The sequence below is a fragment of the Neodiprion pinetum genome, chromosome 4, assembly GCF_021155775.2.
Source record: "Neodiprion pinetum isolate iyNeoPine1 chromosome 4, iyNeoPine1.2, whole genome shotgun sequence".
In the NCBI taxonomy this organism is placed as follows: domain Eukaryota; kingdom Metazoa; phylum Arthropoda; class Insecta; order Hymenoptera; family Diprionidae; genus Neodiprion; species Neodiprion pinetum.
In genome coordinates this window covers 31,108,095-31,134,363 of record NC_060235.2, presented here as the reverse complement: position 1 = coordinate 31,134,363, position 26,269 = coordinate 31,108,095, and the positions used below count along the sequence as shown (strand labels likewise).

Here is a 26,269-nt window from a genome sequence, read left to right as displayed (position 1 = left end):
TGCATCACTGTACGATTTCCACAATCGTTAATGGTTCGATTCACTGATCAAGTTGACGTAAATTCCATTGAAATCGGGCTGAGGATTTATTTAGTGCTTGGCCATGTACGTAGGACGAACAGTGATACTTGGCGTGTCGACACGAGAGCATGCAGTTAATAATCGAATAAATTTTAACACTTTCTGTGTCCACCGTTTTTCAAAATAGATCAAAACATTGAAAGTAGAAGATTAAAACTCAGTTTACCGATGCGGAAGTTAACATCGTCGATGAAGCTGAATAAAACAAAGAAATTTCTATCGCTTGACGCTGCATTAAACAAAGATAATTAATAGCTCAGCGGAGTCATAGACGCAGCCAAATTAATGTCAGGCCACATGCCAAGTATTTTTCCAATGATGTCGACGGTTAAATGTTCCCACAACTCATCGATCAACTTCGCTGAGAATTACTGCGCCATGAAACAAAAAGCGATGAAAAATTAATTCCAGAGGTATTTAAAAAAAGCATTTTCACCGTACGACGTGGATTTATATGTATTTAAAATACGTACGTAAAATGGCCACGTGATGAAAACGTTTCAAACTACCTCACTCATAAATAAACGTAACAAATACCAATCCTGATGCGCATAAATCATAGATCAAACAAGTAGTTTACAAAAAAATATATTGAAAGAAGCTCCGAGTGATCTAGAAGAGTAAATAATCGCCCACTTAAATCACATTGCTGTTCATCAATTTTCCTCAACATATCCATATCAAACTATTGTATAATATTCTAAAACCAAGTAAAGTATACGTGAGAAGTATAATCTTGAGGGTGAGAATAATAACCGCGAATGAAAATGACTGCGTGAATAAAGCGTTCTGGAAGTCAAGTCGTTAGCATTTTAGCATTTGTTTCTAGTCCTGTTTTCCGTTACGATTCACCCACCTCTTCACCGTAGCTATATGTGTATAACAACGTGGTGTCGCAAGCTCATTCCTCATACAGAGTATATTCCCAGCTTCCACATCAGCTAAAGCTGAGAGAAAATCTAGTAATACGCGTATGAGCACGTCTGACGTAAACAGAGGGCAGGATATTGTGAATAAGGTTTCGCAAAATGTAGGTACAGCACCGCGTTAGACTCGACGTGCAAGTGTAAATAAATATCTGCAACGGAAAGCAGCGTGGGTTTGGTTTACATATACGCTGGATAGAACAACATGCTCATGGTGCCGCGGGGTAGAATCGTTCAGTAATTTGCCCCCGCGAATTCTGTGACGGGTAAATCGTTCTGCGTTTAACAAAAGAAAAACGTGTACCGCGTAAGCCAATGAATGCTGCAGTATAAACGGCTCTGCAGCTCCGCATGCATCCGGTGTAATAGGAGGTCATTTTACTGGTATTAGCGGTCGCAGTCAACGACGCAGTTACATATATACGTCCATTATACGAACTTTGCCGCGAGTTGTGACTCTCAACTATGCCGCGAGTTGTACCGACGCATGGTTGCGGCAGAGCAGCATTTGCGGACGCCATGGTGCACCAGGCGCCTTTACATTCTCAAGTTTCCTCCACCCCATGGTAGCATCATCGCGATGTAATTTCGGTATTTCTATGCTGACTTCCGATAGAAGTCAGAATTTGTACCCTTCACCCTTCCTCGTATGATTCCGCGATGAGAAATATTTTAACAATATGATTCGGCATTAGTATGATACGGAAAATTTGTCGGAATGGTTATTAAGTGAAGACAGATTCCTCATTTCGAAATGCAGTATTGCCGCTTCGAGCGGGACATATTACGAACATATATCAAAGTATCAAGGAGTATCTAGCGGCTGGAGAGACACGTGGCATGTGTAATACATATTCTCACGGTACACGAACTTGCCATGCAAAGTGGCAATATCACGTGAGAAGAGTCCAAGAGTGGAAGTACCTATTTTTCGTCAGATCGTTATTACACGGTGTAAACAGAGGAGTTGCGAACGTACGGAACGCTTGGAAGCGAGCAGTCGAGTCAGGGGGTGAAAAATCTGGCGAAGGCCATCGGACGCTGGAACACCGCGTAGCCGAGGCCCCTGGCGTTGGTGTCAACTGAGCCCAGCATCCGGGACGCGCCGGTGTCAGCTGAGCATGAAATAACCACCACATGCCGTCGTAGCCACGTGTCTGTGACGTGTCGGGGAGAGACCGCGACCCGAACTCCGGTGGTAAGAATAATGTTTGTCTAACCCACATTTAACCCTTGTATATTAGCGGAATGTGTTTGGCTGACGTTTGTTGGCAGGGTATGATTTAAATACGCGAAACGAGCGTGTCAGTCCCGCAAATTGGAGGTAACCGGTTCTAGATCATATATTTACCCGGTAAATCCTTCGCGGACTATGATTTCGAATTGCTTGTACGCAAGAACGAGACATCAGGCTCATGAATACAAGCCAGTCATCCACATCATAAGGTAGTTTTTTTACGCGTAGGTTGAAAGCTCAATCAATAGGCAGATTGTCTTATATGTAGAGTCCTACAACCAGCCTCGTAATGAGGCAGCTTTGTCTGGTGGAAAGATCGGTTTTAATGTACTTAAGCCTAGCCGCGGTGTTATTGAATTTAAGACCGCAAATGTCAGTGGTATAAAGCTTGATCGTGAGACACGAGGAAATTTCTCGCTGCATTTGTAGTTTGTCATACTATAAACGGTATATCTATACATTTATCAACCCCCGACGCGTAAAATTGAAGAAATATTGCGTGGCTCCGTTTAAACCGATGAAATACTTAAATAATAGACGGAAAAGAAATAAAAGCTGCCCAGAGGGTGATGAAGGGGCAGAACGGGGGAATTCGTTTGACTGAGCTCGAGGTTTATGACGAGGGTTTTACAGCCGGGCAGAAAGAAGGAAGAAAAAGGAGAAAGCACTGCATGGGGACCCATACCCACGGCTATGGTGGGCAACCTACTCTCGCCAAGTCGTAACCCTCGCTGCGTCTCCTATCTCCACTAAAGTACTCCTCGAATATTCTTGCCCGTTGAGGTCCGCTCGTCGTTTTGACGATTCGCGGCCGTTTGATGGCGCGATGGCTCCGTGCTGAGCAGGAATTATTACTACAGAAAGCTTCTATTACGGATGAAATCTCGCCGCAAACAGTCGTGTCTGAAAAAGCTCAAATTGTTCCCCGTGCTGCCGGAACTCAAATTACTGTTTATTGACAAGTATAGTCTATGACAATGCATGACATAGACGTTTCAAACCGTACAACTTGATTTTATTATGCTGCGGCTAAAATATTGTACATTCATCGTTCCACGTAGGTATTTGTGTACAATCACTGCGGCTGTTTAGACCGAACTTATCCTTTCCTTTCCCATGGCCGCGTACGCTTTCTACCCCGTCTGATACTCGGAATCTCTACCACTAACAGCAAGCCGCGACAAGTTTAGGCGCGATCGCGGGGGTGGATCGTCGTTAATCGCGAAAGATGGCGCTGATCGTTGGATGAACAGCGATAAACAACCGGGAGTTGAGGCTCGGAGCTCTCAGTCTGATCGAGTCTACGGTAACGATAACATCGCCGCGGATTATCTTAGGTATTCTCATTTTCCGATCTTCTTAGTTGAGTCTCTGTTCCTCTCCTCCCCAATTAAAAACACTAGGTTCTCGCCAGTCGATCGAACCTCCATAGATTCACGCCTTCGGGCCTCTGAATTTCACGGCAGCTCTCCGCATGCGAGACAAAACCATTGATCGTACACTCACACCTCATACACTCTGGCACGACCTTATTACAAGACAATAAGGGGTTTTTATGCTTCAGTGGCTTTTCCCGTGCGAGCCAATAAATTGCAATAATTTTCTTGACTCAATCGAGTGTTTTGATTACTTTATTTCGGACCATATCTCATCCTCCAATCCTCATTTTTTTTTACTATAGAATCATGGAAGCCTTCAACGTTGGAAAGTTTTCCGACTTTACAGCGGCTCTGATACATTGTGTATTTTTGTTTGCTTGAAAAAATTTTGCGTAATACATTTTCAAATAACTACGGTATGAAAATTCATAAAAATACCGTCAAGATTCTTGGTTACAATTCACATTCGCGTACAGAACAGGAAGATTCAGAAATGTACCTGACCTTCACACAATGGCCTAAGGCCAAATAAGATGTACTCACAGATAACACAGATGTTCACAAAGTAGAATTACTCGAAATATTTCACGCGGAAATAAGTTACCCTAAACACCAGACATCACGCAGAGTGAGCATCGCGATTGTCAACTGGAATTGACAGTCAACTGTAATTGCAGGCTAGACGCGGTCCCAACACGCTCGCAAGATACATCCATGTATTTGTCCATCCATCCGAGTGATCATTCGCCAGACGAATATTGTCATTCACATTCAATTACGCGCTTATTAAGTTCGAGTAGTCACCTCGTATCTTGAGAGAGAACTTGACAGGTCTACGACGCTGTTATCCTCCGTCTTACCGTTCGCGTCAATTCCGCGCAAGTCAGACACGCGTCGATATACGTATAGGTATGTCAAATATATTACACCCACCGATATTCAGCTGCGGCACGTCCGCAGATGGAGCCTCCACCACGGTTCGCTTGAGTTATCGACTTTGACCCCCGGATTATTTGTTGCTGAAATGTAACGCACTCCGGTCACAGTATTCGTGAACAATTTTACGGATCTGTAGACGGGTTGCACCCAGTTATTATTGGTCGCCAGTTTCTGACCACGGTATGGTTTTAATAGCGTACATCAAAATCCTCGCTTTGCACTGCGAGAGAGGAATTTTTCTCGCCTGACTGCTCACCGGAAAATAAAGATTTTTACTGTCCGCAGTCTCCACAATCCTGAGGAACTAAGTGAGGGATGATAGCCGAGGGAAGACGAGTCCCTAAGTCCAGCAATCTGTAGTTGGCCACGGCATCAGGAGTCGGTGATTTCGCGGGCTCGGTCCACTAATGAAAAGTGGAACGACGCTTCGCCTCGTCCGACAGGCGAGTCATTTTTGTGCAGTAATTGTTACCGCGCTCGGTAGATCACGCTGGTGAGCAATTCAGCTCAACGAAAAACAACCGGTTGGAGGTAAACGGTTCACGTTCTTTTACGTCCGGGAAATAGGTTGAAAGCACCATACCGTGTTTTTTCTGTGTACACATTCCTTTTCTCTCATTTTCAAGTGAAATTTCACCACGCCCCCGACGTGCTTTCCATGTTGTTGTAAAATATTTAGTATTCCATGGTGATGATAAAAAGGATGAGAGTAAAATTATACACTACACGCATTTTTACTCGTTCTGAGAGGCAAATTTTGGCTGTTGAATTTTGCAAGTATGTAAATACACGTTCAGAATTGGGAGTATGTGGACGACGGACAGTATTTTAATATTCTCGAACCGCTACCGTTGAAAAGAATGTAAACTAAATACGAAAAATGACGTCAGATACGACGGTTAAAATACATTCGAAGACAAAAATGAAGAGAAGAAAAATACCGAACCAACCTGACGGTAAATGGAGGGTTTCATTTGCAGAGAACTTTATATATAAAACACGCAACAGCCTAGTACTATAAAGCCACCGTATGTAGTTGACTTTTCTGGACTGTTCGCCAGCGTGGAAAGCGGAAAGCACTCTGTTTCGCAAGGGGTGCAACAGCCGTGCAAAAGGAGACAATGTCGTCGGGTAAAGCTCGTTGGCGCTTGGCGCAGCCGGGCTGATTGCTCCTCGTCGACTTCCGTCGCCGCTTACACTGAAAGCATGGGCTCGCACGCGACAGCAGGACTTGCAGGGGAGGTAGAAGCGGCGTATCGCTGATGATCCGCCGCATAGTGTTTCACTTTCGCGGAATGTAAGCTTTTTCACGAAACGTCTCGACCGTTTGCCCCAAAATGAAAAATGTGTTTTCGATCTAAAGTCCGTCTCCAATTTCGCAGCTGGGTTTTTATTATTTTTCCATCCGGTCGGCCTGCAAAATGGAGAATAAAAAATTCCCTCGGGTTCGTCATTCTTTGACAAACGTTCGGATCTTAGCCCGAAGCTTCGGGCCGGTCTCCCTCCTTATGGAAAAGCGGAGCCTCGCTTGTGACTGTGGAAGCAGCGGCATAAAGCCTCGGTAATGTGTGTCCCAAACTAACGTGGAACAAGCAGTCTGTGCCCTGCGGGACGGTATAACCAGGGACAGTGGCAGGACAGACGGCAAAGCCTGTAGATGTATTTTCCTTGGTGGATGTATGCGCGCCTGGCCGCCTCGATGCAGACTTTTGAGGGAGAAAATGCGTTCGCTCGGTAGACAGACATCATAGGCGTAGCCTGGAGGAGGTTGAGAGGGTGGTCGAGAGCGGAGAATGGAAAGCGCTTCCTATTAGTGGGCAGATGAAAGGTTCCCGGCAGCAGTAAGATGAGAAAGGTTTTATTTCCCGCACGAGAGGGCGATAGACGCGGAACCCGGAGACCCTGAACCCTGCAATTGCAAGAATCTTGTTCTCTGCGCGATAAAAACTTGGAATCTCCGTAAAGCTTCGATTTATTACAATTGCAATCTATAGGCGCGAAAAAGTAAACGGTTTTAGAGCCTTCGGCGGGGCTGCAGGCGCAGGAAAGAGTCGAATAGAACCCTATGGTTTCCCGATATTAATTCTCTTTACGATTTTACACCGGGGGCACCCTGGTCTCAGAACTTGTTTACAGCCCTCACTTAACGACCAAACGAAATAAATTTTCGGTCTGGAATCCGAATCCACGAGTGAACGACGTGCGTATCCGTTGAACGTTTTGTTTTCGCGTGGGGTTAACTTCGTTCCAATTTTCCGCGACTTACGTAGTCCGCCTTCGGGCGTTCACGTTGTCAGGTGAGACATAAATGCTTGATTTCCTTACGCACGATCCGAAATAATGACAGTCTCGAATTGTATTTTGAAATTCCCGGCACGTGCCGTCGCTTTTTCCGTCCGAACTTGACGTGTGGATTCTGAATTACGTTTCAGGATTCACACAGACGAATGTTTCTGTGCGAATTGCCGGATTGCTAGCGTAAAATTAGCCGGGGTTGTACGTTTCTAACGTTGAGATCGTATAAATTTCTAATGAGACCGTAAACTAACCCGTTGAGAGTAACTTGGTTCCCGATAGATAGGTACACAAATTTCAACAGCTTCGTTTACAACGAAACTTTCCACTAGTCCTAACCTCGGCCTGAACCAATCGGCTAGTTTATTTTGGAACTTGTATTTAAATGTTTGTCGAGGGCTTACTGCTTGTGCTCGTTTCAAATTCTGAGGTACGTATCTGGAAATTATCAGTTTCCAATCCGGGTAAGGAAATTCCTGCCCCCACTCGTTAACCACTATTCCCTGATACTTTGACTGCACGAAAAATAGACATACACAAATCACGGTGCACGTTCCTTTTCAGCTTTATAATAGAAAAATTCAAACTCGATTGGATAGTTTTTCGAACAATTCAAGACTAATTAGTAAGAATACTTTCCAGCAATTTTCTTAATGAAGACTTTATTACAATATAGCATTATGATTCGTATTTCACAGAATAGCGGCACTTTTATTCTTCATAGCCATCGTCAGTTCTGGGTAAAATAAAGTTCAGGAACACGTTCTGTACAAAACAAAAATCCAGCAATCGACTTTGCCTATTACTAATAAAGCACTTGATTTCACCCGTACATGACGAGTCTTTTCCGCAGCACTCGATCCAATAAAAATGGGGAATGACAGTAACAGACTCCGGTACTTCGACATTCCCGCTATATCACTGCATCCATTCAATTTAACTTTTCAATTTTCAGTTTCTTGTAGCGGGTCAGTCCATTGCTTGTCACAGAGGAAAGATTTTATGGCACGACTCTTGCGTGGAAAAAGATTTCCTCTACGTGACGTAGCATCAAGTAATCCTTCCACGAGATTTGCCCATCCGATGCTGCGATGTACTTTATGAAAAGATCTCGATATTGACGGCATTCCAATCCATCATGGACGGATCAATCATTCCTACAGGTGTAGTAAAACGCTTGATTTGTGCTAGATTCGGCGTTTTTGAACTGCAAGAATAATTCAGTCAAATTATGGTCTAAATATTGATGTAATTATTAGGTTCGAATTAATCGTCAAACTAATAGAGGAACAACAAGAGCAGCGAACCGTAGCCTGCAGTATTAATTGTAGTAGTTAGAGACGTCGGACGGCAAGCGGGGGACGTATTCGAACGGGGACTAGGAAGCTATATTAATGGTCTGTTTGCGGTTAGATTAGTGGCAGACGTGCCTAGGCTCGCAATGCGTGGATAGGTACCCAACGTCAGGGAACACCCTGGCGTTAGTTAACGGGCGATGAGGAAAAAGAAAAATGATCCAGGGACGCGCGGGCGGAAGTATCACGAGCGCGTTTAAGCTCGACTAATAAGATGACTGAACAAAGTTCAAGTCCTCCCGGGTGCACGACGCACGCGTTGCCTACGGTTGTTGAGCCAATTGATCGCGAAACAATCACGCTTCTCTTATCGCGATAATTCCCATTTACCGGAAGTTCGGCAACAACTGTGAAAACTTTTTCATCCATGGCTGAAAAGCATTTCAATTCACGAATTACGTATACTTACACTGTAAAAAATTTTGAGGGTAAATTTACCCGTGTGGGTGGTGCAACGCCTTGTTACCTAGTCTGGGTAGAGAAATATGCCTACCCATGGGTATGTAGTTTTATTTTTTTTTTGGGTCGATAAATTTACGTAGTATGTGGGGACATAAATCAAGATTATCCTCGTTGAAGGGTAAAAATAACTCCGAGGTGAACAGAGTGGATTTTACAACCCGTGTAGGTAAATTCAATCTGCGTGATAGGTGATTTGAACTACCCGCATCAACAAATTTATGGCATTAGAAATGAATTAGTGATAGCAAATGATACATTTATTTCAAACTTATGATATTTTTCTTCGGTAGTGTTTAGGTACAGATTTACATGCTTAACCTAGGACGTAAACTATATGAATGCTATATTTATTTGGTAGTTGTTGAGTATATACATTTATATGCTCAAAATACCCTATAATCTAAATACCCCACAAGCTCCGATAATTATCAAAATCCCGCATTAACGTTTTGAATTGTGGAGAAATCATTGGTGGATTTTTGAACAACACTCCTTTTGCTGACTTTCTTCTTTCCACCCTGCTACTACTCTTTGTAGTTTCATCTCCCTTGATGTCGTAGATAGCCCTATTCATAGAGGATATACAATTTTGAATCTGACAATCTTCTTGATGGGAATTTTCCTGTCGAATGACCGAATAAAAATGAAAATCTCTGACCTTTGGAAGAATTCAAGCAGGCCACCAACTTCTTGATTTGCTATTTTACCATTCTCTTGCACTTTCATTATTTTGACTATCGCATAGCCTTCGATAATGTATTTTGGTTATCATACAGGTATTCTATACCTGTGAAATGTAATTTTTTAGCATGCTCACTCTTATTTCAATTATGTGATACCATAATAGCAGAATATAATGACAGACTCAATCCCAAAAAGGAGTATAAAGTATTGTCGCCCCTGCCAAATGTTCATTCATCTGCCGCTTCATAATACTATAACTTGAGGCTCGCTGGGAGTACCAAGGCCCATTATAATGTATATGGTATAACTGACTGCAAGTTGTAGCCTGGGAGATTACCTCATAAAAGTCCTGTTCAAATTGATGAGCCGGAGAGATGGTACGTGCTTGTGAGTCATTCAAGCAGAAGATGAGTTGTGGCTTAGCATAGTTAGCTTAAGTCTGATCGAAACAGAAGCTTTCAGAAAATCATGGATATCTAAATAGACCATTGGGATGAATGTCATATTATTAATTTTTTAGTTTGGAGCTTAGTACTTACTTGGCTTAAACGAAGGCGTGGTTTGAAAGATAAGAGTCAATGGTCAGCGCAGTAAGCTGGAACGGTTCAAAGGAAGTGCAACGTGCAAGATTACGAATCATTGTCGGCATAGCATGGCAACCTAGGGAATATTTAGAAACTCAGAGTCAAGCGTTTTAATGCAAACTATGAAAATCTGCCGAAACCTTTGGTTAGGGAGACAGACGAATAACGCATCTGCCTGGTCTATGTACTTACTAAGGTCCTTCAATAAATCATAGTAAAATGATTTCACTCAATCAGAGGGTGCGGTCCGATGAGACAATCGCAAAACTCATTTCGCCAGATGGATCCGTATTCTTGCCCACGAACCTTTGTCCATGAAATTATTTGGATTTGCAAAATTTAAAATACGTATAAATTTATACTACATATTATTATTTGTCTCTATCACTTCTTAGTTCATTTGAATCTACAATATAAATTATGGAGAAAATCATGTTGAAAAAAAAAACAAGTAATTATTTGAAGAGATTAGTCCAGTTCTGATCTGAAGGTTATAAGATAATCGCAGTAATTTAATAAATCAATTGATGGGTTGGGTGAAATTATATACTGAAAAGTGACAACGAACAAGCGTAAAAGTTGATAAATATATTTACAAAAAAATGGCAACAAAACAATTTGACAATCAATAACAAAACACAGTCATCAATCAATGAGTAAATATTATACTTGATAGCTGTAACTTGGAAACAATACTCTGATCAGTATAAAAGAAAAAAAATTTGAAAAAAGAGAAGAACTCGACGATCAGGCTGAAGCAAGTACCTTCGAACCTAACCTTAAAAAGTTAGTTTGAGAACTACATACGTGAAATAGAAGCAAACTCCACCATCTACACCAAAACATGCGTTGCTACTCGTACCCCAAACCCCAAACGCAATGTCAATTGATATCACATACCTTTATTCTCTGATGAAAAATGCAAAAAATTCCACTTGATCCACTCCACCTACTTAACCGCACACACAACGCGGAAGCGTGTCTAAACGCTTCTTGCGTATCTCCCGTCTGCGATGGAAGCGCCATCTCAGACTACGCAAAACTCAGCATAACTTGGGTGGTCACAGAAAATTTTTCACATTCTCACTTGAAACTAAACTTGAATCTGAATTATTATGTTGCCAGAATACAACTGCTGTAAATTTCGTAACGAAAATCACATCCATTTAATTTATCTACCGAAAAGATCGTTCGCGAACGCCTAAGTTTTGCCGAATTTCAGTCGGTATGCGCGTCGCACACATTATTTTATCGGTGATGCAGATAGATAATTTTACCACTTTGGGTACGTTTAGCCAAAACGCATACCCAAATGCTGAATTTACAGTTCGGCACCAAAATTTATCTGTCTGTATGCGAAAATTACGTATAACTTGGGTAGTAAAAAATGTCTGTATGGGTAGACGATCGATTGTAAAAGACCAGTGGGGAGGTAAAACTGATTTACAGTTGAATGATGAAAAATTACCTACCCATGTGACGGTTAAATTAACCCTTATTTTTTACAGTGTAGCAAATGCTTGAGGCGGTAGCGGCGTGGTGCATTTCGGTTACACCGGTTAGGCGCGCGAGCTTAGGGAAAACGCATGTTTTGTTTGGACGTTTATCGAGCGAGTTAGCGTGCAAGTAAGCCTCAAACGTGTTAATGTTCCAGCTCCCGTTTCGTAATCCGTTAGAGGCTTTTCCCGCTCACCACTCGGTAGCCCCGCCGTTCGGGCGTCCGTGCCTTTGCATGATATCACGTCCTTTGCTGCCATCCCCCTTCAGCCCCTCCGAACATGTACTGTACCGCCTGCTATTCACTGACTCAAGCCAATTGCTACCGCTGGATAATGGCTTATTGTCTTGATACTGTTTACCCAAACAATGCTCTCTGCCTTAAGACTCTGCAGCGGAGGCTTACTCGAGTCTAAAAACTCACTAGGCACTGCATCGCACGATACATATCCGTGGTGCAACGGCTTAGGTCGGTTTTTTGATCTATTATTTTTTTTTTTAATCTATTTATTATTATTTCTCTTTCTATGGTACAAAGTTAATCATTTTGTAAATTGGCCATAGAAGAATATCGACGACAACTGTCATGGCTGCAAATGCGACTATGTTATTTTTCATTCCTCTGTGACTGGCGTATTCGAACCAATGTTATCGAAGCGCAGCTAATTGGTAATGTGTTATCGTACTGCGCGCGATCCATACAATACGAATTGTTCTGCTTGACGTTAGCCAGTCCTTACATTGAATATTCACTGGCACCCATTCCCGTCTTCACAGTGGCCTAGTTTCATGTTACGGTTAGAAATAAACTTGTCAGTCAAATTAACCCTGGTAGTTGAGAAATAACTAAACTATCTGTCATGTGCCTTGGGTAACAATTATTGACTCCGTTAGGTTCTAGCTAGAGAAGCTGACGATGATCCAGTCTTAAAGAATGTATGTGTAATAATATTTCGAAAATCTTACAAGTGTTGTCGTAGAATCACACCCGGATTATCGTGAATTCAACTCTTGCTAAGCTGGATTTCCGTTTCTTCGCTTATCCATTGGCAGTCTAATGTTTTATACGCATGAAGATTAGATGGCTGTGCTGCTGTTTCAGCCAATCTCATCTTGTGAGGATGTATCAGTTTGAAAACTAACAGGGTGGGTAGTTTGATTGAGGAAATTCATTGTGAACATTTATTTAGAAAAGTTTATTGTGTATAATATTTCACAATTATATGTGTATGGCAGCTTGTATTTACTATCTCTGTCATGCATTTCGTTATTTCACATTGCTAATAACCATAGATTCTATTTTCGAACGTTCCTAGCCTAGCTAGTGACAATGAGCCGTTTCCGAATTTACAAGAATCGATCCTTCTACATCCAAGATGAAGGATAAATATCAACCAGTTCACAAAGCTCGGTTTATTTGTGTTCCATAGCTGATGAATTTGAGTCACATACCTATTACAATTATGGTACAGAATGTGACAGTGTTCAATTGAGGTATGACGGGTCATGCATTTTGACAATTTGACCGATTTTTTCGGCTGGTTTGCGTTTCATTATTTTCTGATATTATGCCGTGTTGAGTAACAACGTATGGTCACGGAAAATACCCTCAAACTGAGCTACAGATGATATTTTTTTATTTATTTTATTACTTTAAAAGCTCCTTCAGTGCAAAACTCGGATGTCATGACAGTTCGCATATAATAGACAACTCTTTTAATATCTAATCAAATTTTACGTTGACGCAATTCAAAACCATGCTGCAGCTTCTGAATCATGTCAGAGCGGTCCAAGTTTGAATAATGCTACCTGTAACACAGAATAATCTAAAAGCTTCAATTCTAACACTGATTTCAAGATATCTGTTCACCTATCCAAATTTCTAGATGATTGCAAGGTATTTTACAAAATCATATCAGGAAGTCACTGAATAGATAAAAATGGTTATCTTTCTTGTCGAAGACAAAACGTGTACATTCGCAAGTTTGATAAATGTTACTGCAAAAATTCGCTAATCATTTTGTTTCAATAGGTATTCATAAACGCATAAATTGAATTATATCTGCCTGTCACCGTACAGTATACTGTACCACTATTTAGTTACATAGCTACATAGAACTTTTTGCTGCTTCTATCAATTTGAAAATTCGATGTCAGGGCGCGCAAAGCGTGCGGGTGATACCAATAATTATATACAACGGACTAGGAGATTACGGTTGCGTTGCATTCTGTATAATGATAAAATACTTTTGGATTAATTGGATTCATCGACAGAAAATGTTACGTACAATAGAGGTTCCTTTCATACGTACATAGGTAAATTTATTTTGCCTCGATTCTTTGAAATTGGTCGATCGCTTTTGGCTTTCGCCAATAACACTAAATTTGCCATACTCAACCGATGTTTCGAGCATAGACATGTTACGGTACGTGATTCAAAACTCTCTCGTGAATATCGTATCTATCGAATATCGATGCTCTCGTGTTGATGTGCGAAGTTAGCAGCGCACCCCCTGAGAAACGTGACGTAATGATCAATGGTACTACCGGGTGTGATGATAGCCTTTATACGTGTAAACCTAATTTATTCAGCATCGTGTTAATTTCCGGAAACCAACGTGGATTAAGGAGAAGCATGTGCCACGAAATTAGCTTCCTTGAAACGGGTGGAAAACACAACTCTCGTTTACCGCTTGTAGTGCCATGTTCACGAATATGCGGCTAACGCGTTACTCCCCAATTGTTGAAGTCGACGAATTCTCAAGACAACTCTAATTAATGCACCTTATACTTTTTATACGACAAATTGAAAGTCTGGTACGTTGATTCGTTTTTTAATCTAATTCGCTTTTTAACCGCGTTTATCAGTCAAGTGTCATGCAGGTGTGGATAATTGAATTGCAATCGTCATCCCTATTGACGTCCGTTATTTTTCCTAATAAACGGAAAGGAAAAGATTCGTCTTCTTGTGTATACTCTGAACGAAGGCTGAAACTTTCAACGTATTTCTCATTGTCAGAGGTATACCAGCACAGTAGCTGCAGGAAAATAGCACTCACACCAAGCTTCGACGGGACGGCTCAGTTTATGCGACTTTATGGCGGAGGGTTGCCGATGCGGCTTAGACGAGGGGATACTTTGACCTGCACTATAGGTGAAATAATATTGGCCATGGACTTCCCCATGACGCATACTACGCGCTTAGTCACATGGCGTTGTAGCTGTCACTTGTACATGATATTTCTAACCAAACGTCTATAGGCCTTATTAGAATATAGTCAAAACAAAACCTCGCTGTTAAAAAATTCAACCCTAAATAACACCGTAATAGGACAAAGTTAATGACAATGATGTTTTAATACATACCCACGTAATCAAATTAGCCTTTAGAGGAGGGGGATTTGGGATTCTTGGTCTCCTTCAGAAAATGCATAAAAAACGTATCTAATATGTTAAAACTATCATAGGTAAAGTGTCGACCATGCGTCGCCCCCGGATACGGGTGTTCCCGTCCTCTAAAGGTTAATATAAATTCATTATCATTATACGCGTTTCGTTTGCTTTATAATCCCTATCAAAGACGAAGAGCAAAGAGTATCCACTTTTACGAGATGGGGATTCGGAGATTTTGTATCTTCAGCGGTAGGAAAATATTCGTCAAGATATTCCTCAGCATTGAGCAGAATATAACACGGTCTGGTAGATTCGCGGACGAACGTATCTCGGAGTTGGAACGCGGTAGTCTGGGAGCACTGAAAATACTTAGAGAGCTCGAACTTTCCACCGAAAGGGCACGAGGAACGAGGTTGAACTATATTCACTAATTTCCCCAAGTTTTTCCACCGCTGTAAACTCTGAGGTTGGTTTGATCTGATATCTAAGTAATCTACTGGCCAGTAATCTTACCATGATCTTTACAGGATTGTCTCATCCCGCTTTTACATTCGATGCTATGATGCCCAACACAACCACGCCCTGAAAATGATGAAATTTCGACAAAGTAAGAGAGAATTTTTTGAATTCATCACACATGCATATTTGGGTCATAGAATCATGTGCTTCTAACTAGAATAAAAATGAGTGGATCCAAGACAATATTTACTGGAATACTCTTCAGCAGATGATTTACTGATTCAAAAAAATATGCGATTGTTCCAATAAAAATAATCCTATTTCAAATAAAACTTTTTTGCTTCAAGTAAATATCCATTTGAAACAATTGAATGGTTGCTCAGGAATGTTAGAATGAATATTCTTTCGGATTTAATTATTTTTTAAGAAGTGGCGATTGTCTTGACAAATTTTTCTCTACATGCGGACATTTGCAACAGTGTATACTACTATTAATTGTGTAGGACGAAACGGTTGGCTGAAAATGGGGCGAATAATATTAGAGACTTCAATTAAACACAGTGGCTACTTGATTTAGTATGCGCATAAAATTTTTTGGAGGTTCGACGGCATGTAAAATTACGTGAAACAATTAAAGAAGAAATCTCATTGCGATGATCAAAAAGTTGTGTTACAGATAAAGTTTTGTTATTTTTCGACAGCAAATGCATACACTTGAAGGCAGGCTATGCATTAAAAATGTAATTACAGTGCAATCAAACATTTTCGAAGCGAAGCTTTTTAACGCACGTTTGAGATGGTGACTTAACTCAGAACAACTAACACGTCATGAAAGTTACAACGCTCTTCATTTTGTTCATTGTTGCGATCTGTGATTCGTTAAAGAAAATAACAAAAAAATATATAATATATTATAATTGATAATATTATAATATAAGATATATGATATGTAAAAAAATATAAATTAATAAAAAATCTTTTTCGATGAATAGCGCAGAAAGCGATAATTAATTGGATTTTACGTACAAAGCGTAAGAAGTTTCGGTTTTGTCGGGTGTCCCAAGACAGCTTACTTTTTTTGCCGTAGGTTAGTAAATCTTTCGTGGAAACTAAAGCTCAAGCGCTGTTAAGCCGAGCCGTACGAATTACACGGTTGATTTAATTTTTCCCAAAAGAAAAGCGTGTTAATATTTTATGACGCGAGAATATATATTGTATCGGTAAAAACTTCAAGTAATTTTTTAAAGCTATCACCTGAAGGATAACTCGACTGAATATTCCACGGTTGTGGAATTATACAAAAATTATACAACATACTTGCATTACAACACGAAGAGCAATCTATTTTTTGTTCGCTAGGAAACGATTGTTCTCTATTATCTACCAATTACAATTTTTTAATAGATTGTTTTGTTCGTCAAAGACGAATTAACAGATACATGCAATGTATGCACTGCATGCCTAATTTGAAAAAATCACAGACTCAGACACGTTCTTTATTTGGATTGAGAGCAGTTTAACGCAAACAAAATTATCGAAAACGTTATCAACGTGAGGCCAGTTGGATAGCAGCATTGCCTTAGATGGAGTACTTACGAACCACTTTGAGAATACAATGAATATTTTATTAAGTCAAAGTCACACGATTGGGGTGTTATTTTGCCCCAAGAAACTTTACTTTTAACCATTTTACCTTTCGTGTTGCCAATTTAAATTAAAAGCTTTTACGCTACGACTGCAAAACATTGCTGCAAAGGCAATAAAACTTGTTCCTTAAGAGAGTGACGCCAAAATACAACAGCCAGTATCGTCCCATACCCTCATATTGGATTCCGAATAAATTCTGTTTATCTCTCTTACGCTAAAACAACTTTTTTTGAAATAGACGTGTAAGAATTTCAGAATGAATCGAGTGACTACAGTTTTCATTTATTCGAGAGTCACTTTCATCTCCGTATAATTGTAAGCGTCACTCACAGCGCGTACCAATCACAACGCTTCGCGTATCCGTCTATAGATTATTTGACAATATCAACTCCTGCACTCGGCTAAGTACAATGCGTATCTTCGATAAATCAACGAGATTTCCAAGGGGCGAACCGGGAAACGAAGTCTCGCATGGTAGCTGCTCGTAAATGTGAATTATACACTCAATACCATCGGCATCGTTGCTCTCTGGCAAAGTGCCCCACATATGCGTTGGTATATAAATAAGAATATGGAACCGGTCACGGCGCTATCCTTTCCACGTTTGGAATTTATATGTTTGCCGGATTCGTTCACCGTTTCCTCGCCGATCCACGCCGCTTGTATTCGTAGTAGGCATAGGTACCAGAGTTACTCAGCAGACGCACAAAATTGAGAAAAATTTTTACTTTCAGCTAGAAAATAAAAGGGAGACTCGATAGCAAAGGCATCCGATGGCACGCATGGAAATGATTTCTCAAAAAAGTCACTCACTTTTTTGACAACTGTCCGATTCAGCACAGCAAAACTTGACAAATATTTTCGGTTCGTTCAGTGTAATTAGGTGTAATTTCTGACTTTTCATTCACACGAAATCTTTTCGTCAATGTTTTATTGCAGACATCAAAGGCAGCGAAAATCCCAACCATGTCACTAACTACACTCTATATTCACTGGAGCATAGATTCAAGCGTCGGGTATACCTACGTACCTACTTCTCATTTCAAATGAGAATTTCGCATTCGTTGTTTTTCAACATTCGTATCATTTGATTATGGTAATGACTCGAAATTATGCATTTTCGCACATTTTGATAAGTCTCATTCATTTCCATCACTATCAAAAATCACAAAATGCTTGCGTTGATATTTCGTGTGAATACCGGTCATCCAATTTCGATACTAAATAGATTTCACTGTAGCAATCTCGGCTTCGATCGTTACCTCATGTAACGAGGATAAGTGTTTATGGCAATTTAATGAGCACGACATTTCACGAAACAGTGCTGTCTGAATGTTTGAAGCGGCACAATTGAATACGGTCTAATAGAATTTAAGTACAATGACAAAGTACGGTAATGTAGTACCAGTGTAGCGCAATAAGTATTCGGGAACATCGGAACGACTGCAGACGTGACACGAATCTGAAAACCTACTCTGGAGCCCAGCGCGTTAGATATTTCATAAAGTCAAAGAAAGAAGTAAGAAGACGAATAAGAAAGTGTTTTGTATCGAGCGCACTTGTCTGTTCTGGCAACTGCTCATTGCAAACCATGATCTGAACTTTGCTTTTACTTTTCATTACTCACCGTGGATCCCAATTCATACTTTGACATCGATCAGCGATAAATGCGAACTTTTTTCACGCCCAATAGTAATAGAGCTATGTTTAATTCAATCGTTCTTATAATTACCTTAGACTCAATTACTCCAAGGATATTTTCATCCAAGAAAACAACAAATACGAAGTAGTTCGGTACAATGCGCTGCTCTGCTCTGCTCTCTTATCATCTCGTGGTTGAATGCGCGGCAAATTAAGGACGCTGAGCATTTCACTTGTACGCGAGGGGCAAATTTTTCTTCACCTCCGTTTCCTCCCCCCTCCCGCCGCTCCTTCTCTTCCTTGCTTGTTTTTCACTTATACTATTGTGGCCTCGCACTACCGGCACTAAATCACGCTATCCAAGCCGTGGTCTTGCCCAGCTAGTACAGCAGCCGACTTTCACGAGGGAAAACTTTTCTCGCCTGGGAGTCATGGCCGTGATGATACGCCGCGCATACGTGGACTTAGAAAGCGTCTAAGAAATTAAAAGTTACCACCGGTGGCGTTTACGACATGACAAGCTAAGCTATACTGGCAAACGCAACTCCCTCAACGCCCGTTTGCGTCCCCGTGCCACATTGTCGTTACCCTGTACCTACGGGCAGGCATGTACCTATATTGTGTGTCCTTTTCGTATGGCAAAGCCTCAAAACTCCCATTCCCTCAGATACCCTGCACATCCTTTTTATCCGGCCCTCTTACTTTTTGCTCGAAATGCCCCCTTATCGCTTTAACGACACTCAACTCCTTATCTGCGTCTTACTTTATTACATCCCTTGCACAGACCTTTGAACCAGTAGTATAGCACCTCGCAAAACGCTATGATACGCCATTCGCGAAAGCTCGAATGCCTCGCGCTGCACGTAAAAATCTCCGCGATGATCAACCTCGGCTATGCTGTAGCTTTTATAGAGACTTAGCACCATCAAACTCTTCGCTAGTACAAGCTAGCTGATATACTCGCGTTTAAAATACAATTTTACTGGAGACCATTACCGGCTGTCATATTTTACTCTGGAAGCTGACAATTCTCCGGTAAATTTTTAATGCTTTCACAGCTTTGGTGGCATCCTTTGAATGTAACAGCAGCGCTAGTTTGCAACATCCACGTACTCAACATGCTTATGCTTATTCAAGTGTGAAGTGAAGTGCTTATTCGTGCAATCGTTGCAATAAACATCAAAAAATGAACGGACCTTGTGCTTGAAAAAATAGACTAGCCTGGTGATTATTGCACCGTGTAACGATTATTCAGCACAGCAGATGTACGAAACGCGGCGTTCGTTACGCTCAACTGGGCTGAGAGTTTTTTTATTTGTTCCAAAAGATACAGGATTATAGAAGTAACATTTGTCACTTTGTATCGGTGTTAATCATTGTATTTCATATACGTATGAGTGTCCGAAGTTAATAACTCGGGTATTCAATATTATGAAATAGAACCTGCGAATCGACCGGGTGCAGGTGTACAGCTGCGACGTAATTGGCGAGAATAACTCGCAAAAATTGCCGTATAAGCGAATAAATATTTGACCTTGCTACCGGAATGTATGTGCCGAAAAATTTTTGCTGATAAGGATAGCGCGGAAAACAGGACCTTACACGGTTGGATGGAAGGGGATATTTTTACTCTCGAGGATGCGGGTATACCGAGAGATGCAGGTATTGGCCTTGAAAAGACAAACACAGTCATTGAGTGAAATTAAAGAACGAAGGAGGAGAAAAAAAAACAGTCCCCGGCCCCACGAAGTCTATAAATACTCAAACACTACTTCCGAAGTCTGGAAAGTGCCATGGGTATAATCTCTGTAAATCGCGACTTATCGTTATTTCTTTCTTGGGAGTTATCCGGCTCCTGGTGTCTGCCGCAGAACCGCGATATGTGTGCTGGGAATACCGAAGTTAGGCAGTTAATTAGGTACGGAGTACGAAAGTTGCTTGTATATCACAACGACCCGCTCCTCTCTTGATAAAAGTACAACAAAGCATCCGGTAGCAACGAATTGGCCAATTATTGATAACGCCGCACGGAATCGGCTTGTGCGAAGTGTGCGAAGGACTGGGCAGCGGGTGACGAGGGAGAGGAAGGTTGGTACCCGCAAGATAAGAGGCGAACAAGTTTGTCCGGCGGACTGCGATATCTCGACAGACTTGCCGCGTGCGCCAATATATTGCCTCATTGGGACTTCTCTGTAGTACAGTTAGAGATACTAGATACCCGGCATCCGAACACCGTGTCCTGCGGTGGTCTGACCGCAAGGACGGCTGTTCTTACTCGTGTCAAGTACCACGTGTACTCTCGACAAACCGGAGCTACCTTGAATCAAGTTATTTATGCAACAGTACAAGAGTGAGAGATCAAGAAACCATTTGACTTAGCTACCAATTTCAATCGAATCGTACTTTCGTCTTGTGTGCACCGCCTGCTGGATGATGGTTTAAGGAAAATATTGTAAGTTTTTCGCATCACTGCAATTATTACATTTATAAATACACTAGAGATAATCTCATACGCAATATTAGAGGATAATTCGAATGTTTCCAGGATTTGAAGATAAATATCTTCTTGATCAGAAAAATTGAGCTTCATCAGTCAATTCAAATATATTATTGTTTTCTGTATAATATGTGTAAACAGCAGATATATTTAGCTTAATTTGTAATTGGCGTTAGTTTGTAATGTTGTTTCAATCGGACAGTTATTTTCCTTCGGAAAACTCTGTTTTGTTAAACAGCATCTTGTGACGCTCACCTGGTCAAGAGTATGCATGGCATATACGCACATGGAGTACGGAGATAACTAGGCAAGGGAAGGTGAGTATGAAAAGTTTTCACCCGGATGGGTTGAAAACGCCCGGTGCACATGACGACTATGTACTTACTTTATTTACCACTGAAGTTTCAGAAACTAATTTGCATAACTCCTTGATAAAAGTATCCAAAGATGTTTACCAACGTCATTTTCCACTGCATCTCAAGACTACGATCTCGTTCAAAGTGAATCGCTATTTTTCCGTAAGGTGCTATCCACTGGAACGCAAACGCGAAATCAATACTGTAATCACGTCAAATGATCAGCTCAAGTTTGCTAACTTTGTTCATATCTCAATATCTATTTTTCATATCGAATTGCACCGTAGAAGCCACTTCCCGTTTATCGACGAAGTCGATGTGCTTGTACGACATGCAATATTATACAGAATCAGGAAGCAGTCAAGATGAATCAGTAATAGGTGAATATCGTGTGTAATGGTTTCTCTTCACGTAATTCTGTGTAATTTCTACTCTAGTTATGTTCAACTAGTTTAAATTTTTCTTCAGTCATTACTCTAGACCAAACATTGCGATGTAGTCGAATGAGGATATAAATCATGGCCACCGAAGCAGTCGAAATTCAATATGATTCTTAAGCAAGATACATACAGAAAATTATGTTGCGTTACTTTGTAGAATTCCTGCAGATCTGAATACCTGCACAAAAAGATTTACATTATCGATCAGGAAGTGGTGTATAGTTATATTTAACAGTGAAATTAATACTTCGAAAGTAGTTGCGAGGAATGCGCGAGGCAACATGATGTATGTAACAGCGTGTAACAACTGCAGATGAAAGCTGCAAAATGGTAGAGTTGAGATGGGACGGCACCAAGGGAAACCTCAAGCCTGCTCGACTGTCACAACTTGTTTTGAAATACTTTGAGCCACCATGGCACCGCAAGAGACGCTCACTTGTATGGACAGTTGTGGAAATTGTACCTTGGATCTTCCGTGCAGGAAGCAGTTTTATTCTTGATGTATGTCACGTAAGTATGATGGAACAACAAAAATTCGATTTTAAATATTCCTGAAAACATAATTTGACAGCGCATTCAACTTTTTGGGTCGAAGTAGGATAGCCTTCAATTTCAGCTGAATAATAATTTCCGTCGCAGTGAAGAAATAACATCGCGAGTGCCGGACATGATTACTTGATTTAAAAAAATCTCAGCGTCAATCTGATCTAATTACGCGCTCCGGCTTAGCGCAACTCATCGGGGGCTTGTCCACGATACCGCTAATATAACGTTGAAAAAAAGTAAGCGAGTTGAAAAAAATTGGAGGTTGTTAAAACAGATATCCATTACATTCATCAGCATAATTTTCCTCCTTGCTAAGCCATGGGAAACATGAAACTAATGCGGCGAGCAATTAATTGTATTGCTAATCTGACTTGCAAATGAGCGAAAAGCCGCCGCCCATGCTTGCTTGCCTGCTGGTGCCGTCTAGGGCTCTAGGCCCATCTGGACCCAGGTGATCCCGTCTTCTCAAATACCTGCTAAGCAGCGTATGCATTTTCATTGCCTGGATACTTCACTTTGTGCTCATTATTGCCGAAGTATTTTTCGCTGTGCGTTCTGCGGGCGTTATTTCTCTGTTGAGAAGCTCGTATCGCGAATACGCATTCCATTAACATCGATCATGGATATCGAGCACCTCGCCTCGATGTGGCAGAGAGAAATTTGAAGGAATCGTAGAGCGGTTCGTTCCGAGGAACGTGCGTGGGTGAGATTAAAACTTTACTTGCGAAAGAACGCGGGAAAGTGCTGAAAGAAGACGCTCCAAAACTTCAAAATCCTCCCCAACAACACTCCGATAAATTATGAAAACACGAGACAGTATGAAGAGCCGGCTTTCTGTAATAAGAACCTGGTTCAACTCATCCCAGTTTTAAAACTTGCTCATTTTTTTGTTACCCCTCTTTTTCTTTACACATAGCAAGTATTGGATGAGAAAAGTTCACGACTCCGAAGACATTCACGGGCTGTTTGCTCTCACTTATGTCATTTCATGTATAATCATGGGACCAACTTCCGTCTTGAGTCAACTTTGAAACAGTTTATGGCTTTGACACGCTGAGCTCCTTTGCAAATGCGACCCATGATTCCGCCAGGGTGGAAAATTGATCAAGCTGTGGAAACTCTACTCAAATGACAAAAAGCATTAAGCCAAGCACTCCGCTTCTCGGATGGGAAACTGTAATGATCAAGTTACCAATCACATATATACATGTGTTCTATTCGAGCGTTGGGTGAATTTTTGTGACCAGTTTTCGTCAGGCAAGTGGGCCCAGGTGGGCCTGGGAACGTAGAAGGGTTCTGCTTTATCGACTCTACCTAACAAATTTCTTCCGAAATTCGTAGCAAAACAGTGATTTCATTAAAGTGTAGGTACCCGATAAACGAATGTACATATAGATCATAAATAATAATAGATCACATGTAATAATGATGCAGAAGCCAGAAAGTATATATGTATATGCGGTCCATGTACAATATTATTATATGTGATCCATTTACGATTGATACGTGATGCATACTATAAATTTTATGATTTTCCAGGAGACAAACCAGATCATCTACAACAATACTGCTATAATATGGAAATGCGTACTCACCGGAACTGCGTACTAATCGGACCCCCAGGAACTCAGAAAACGCAGCGAAAAGAGCGTGGGATCAACAGGAGAGAAAATACGAAGGAAAAAGCACCTGCTGAAAAATGTCGAAGTCACAGGTTTTCGTTTTTTGGCTGTAACTTATGATGCGTTGATCGCAGTGTTACGCCCCGACTTACCGCCTTGGCGTACCTTTTTCAAAATTCCATTTCATTTCATTTCTTTAATTTCTTCAATGCACAGATATTATTTCATCAAAATCTCATATTCTAATAACGGCGAGTTCCACCCCTCCCGGCAGAAGTCACGTAGAGACCAACAATGATCCCTAGTATAAGGTTCAACTTTCGTCTATTTAACTGGTACTAAGAACTGAGATAGGAGACTGCTGAATTAGCATCAGTAGCGCTCAGCCTGGAAATATCCCTCCTTTTAAGTTAAAACTATAACCAATAACTAGGATAAACCACTACCTTTGGAAACACCAAATTAAAATAGATTACTTATTAGAATGTATGAATGAATGTGTGAACATTGTATGTAAATATCTCTTGTTCATATTTTTAATGTGTCACCGACGAGATTGAGAATCGTCGGAACACCGTCAAAGAGCATGAAGTAACGCTGACCATGTGGATTTGGGCGCCAGGAGGTCGCCCTCGCACCTCATTGGCTAATTACCGTTGTAACTTATTACAACTGCAGCTCCTTGGACCCTCGGGCCCAAGAAGCCGCGTCTTTCGTCTGTCAAGTCGCGAGGTGCGTGGACATCAACCCGTATTAGCCCTTCTTGAGCAATAGTAGCGTTCGGAAAATCTTAGTTGTGACTGGCCTAAAGTCTCGCGCTAATTCGTCAAATTCAAGCGTTCAGTTATACTGTTAGCTGCAAAAGACTCACTATCTTCTACGTTTCCATCTGTTGAAATATTGAGTTCGTCTACAAAAGTTTCTCTCTTTTGAGATATTATATTTCTCATATTTAAGTTTTATTTTATTTATTTTAAAAGTGAAAGTTTTCATTTTCTTGCAACATCTGGTAAACACATTGTCAACCTTGTAGAGATTGCTTTTATAGTTTTCTAGAAGTAAGGATAAGAGTACTCGAACAGAGTCATAAGAACTAGGTATAATTTTTAGCATAGTATAGACCCTTAAATATATATTTTTAACAGTACAGTTACAGTAATACAGCTCCAAGGAGTTAGTTCACTCTGATCCTTCAGTTTGTCAAGACATACCTCCGATACTCTATTTTGAATAAAGTAACAATCTTCCTATAATGAATCTTTAATTGTTTGATAAAATTAATCACACCAACATCCATAATCCCAACACCATCTTTTCTGTGCTTTACTAAATCTCATCATTTCGAGAATAGACATTTTTATGCCATTCCATTTTCCGTAATTAAATTGAGTTCGGCCCTGATTCAACCGAATCAGGTAACTTTAAGTGCTGATAATAATAACTACACTATTATTTTTAATAAATAATCTTTGGAATCATTTTTAACATATATCAAAATCAGCAAATTGACACTTTCAACTATAGCTTTCGATAGTAAGATATCATTCTAAATCTACAAAGACCAAGTGACCGACGTTCAACATCGTTCGATTCATCAACTCTTCCGAACTTGAGGTGAGGCCCTGGTCCAGAATTCTACTGACGCAGACCGACACGATCCGACGGCTCTCAATCTCGTCGACCGATTCACCTAAAGATAAGTCAATCCGAGTGTTAATCTTCGAAATTGAACGAATTCTTGTTTCACCTTCATAATCAAAATTTACTTCAGTAATATTCATTTGAAAGCAAGTCTAGAATTGGTAGGTAGCTTCACTACCCCAATTAAATCATACTTATTGTTTCAAAGAATTAACCAACAGGACTTAACGGTAGGATATTTAATTGATTTAAGATAATCTAAAAATAGAGATACAATATCGAATAATCACGACCAGATAGTTATAACCATCGTTCAGAGTGGATGTTCCTGGTACCAAATAATGATATCCTTGAAAATAAAAAAACACACGATTTGTATGAACTCGAACACTTTATAAATTGTTACTTTCGGCTCTTATGTAATTATCACCATTGATTGTTACCAGACATTTCGATCACCAAATCAAAAAAAAATAAACTTCATCTTTTACCAGTTAAACCATATTGAACCATTTATTTTGAACGACCTTTTCCCCATTTTCATTATTATAGAATTGACTTAACATTTTAAAAAAACCTCACAGACCT

General features: G+C 40.6%; 2 long non-coding RNA genes across 4 annotated transcripts; one reads left to right on the top strand and one right to left on the bottom strand.

Annotated features, from left to right (window-relative positions):
• The first annotated feature begins 7,831 nt into the window (after window positions 1-7,831).
• LOC138190892 (uncharacterized) lies at window positions 7,832-26,180 on the top strand. Its single transcript, XR_011176974.1, has 2 exons — window positions 7,832-8,020; window positions 23,958-26,180. It is a non-coding gene; the product is annotated as an uncharacterized lncRNA (long non-coding RNA).
• On the bottom strand, window positions 8,643-11,425 carry LOC124218115 (uncharacterized). Of its 3 annotated transcripts, XR_006882982.2 has the most exons (6): window positions 10,843-11,425; window positions 10,135-10,248; window positions 9,898-10,018; window positions 9,696-9,834; window positions 9,333-9,461; window positions 8,646-9,240 (listed from the first exon to the last, which is right to left on the bottom strand). It is a non-coding gene; the product is annotated as an uncharacterized lncRNA (long non-coding RNA). The 3 variants fall into 3 exon arrangements; XR_006882983.2 differs by having other exon boundaries at window positions 8,643-9,461; window positions 9,696-9,813; XR_006882981.2 differs by having other exon boundaries at window positions 8,645-9,461.
• Window positions 26,181-26,269: the final 89 nt, after the last annotated feature.